The sequence below is a fragment of the Rousettus aegyptiacus genome, unplaced genomic scaffold (assembly GCF_014176215.1).
Source record: "Rousettus aegyptiacus isolate mRouAeg1 unplaced genomic scaffold, mRouAeg1.p scaffold_m13_p_10, whole genome shotgun sequence".
Lineage (NCBI taxonomy): Eukaryota > Metazoa > Chordata > Mammalia > Chiroptera > Pteropodidae > Rousettus > Rousettus aegyptiacus.
In genome coordinates this window covers 31,978,168-31,978,692 of record NW_023416285.1, presented here as the reverse complement: position 1 = coordinate 31,978,692, position 525 = coordinate 31,978,168, and positions in this window count along the sequence as shown.

Below are 525 nucleotides of genomic sequence, written 5' to 3'. Positions count from 1 at the left end.
TTCTTCTTAGAAGATGACACAAATTTAACGTAATGATTTTATAAAAGTACAATAGGAAAGGTCCTCATTCAAAGTTACTTTAATGTAAAGCACATTCATGGGTATGGTATTTTAAAGCTATTATTTTAATTTACTATATCAAAATTAATAATAAAAATGTTATATATTTTTATGTTAAATGTGATTAAATATAGAATATATTTTAAGTTTCTCAACATGTTTTTCCAGTGAAATTTTTTTTTGTTCTACCAATGCCTATATCGATTTCAATGTTTACAAAAATTTGGTCTGAAAGTAAAATCACCTCACATTGTTTTGACATGAGAAACAATTCAGTGTGAACAAAGAAGGTGGAGAAATGTTTGCTATGTAAGAAAATGTTGAGTGTTGAGAACCTCTTGTCAGAACAATTGTCATTCTGTGATTTCAGGGTCTAAGCACCTCTGGAAGTGGGAGAGAGGCTAACAAGACAGACCCCAGACTTTGAGTGCAGCAGTGGAGAGGGGAAACCAATTCTCCATGAAC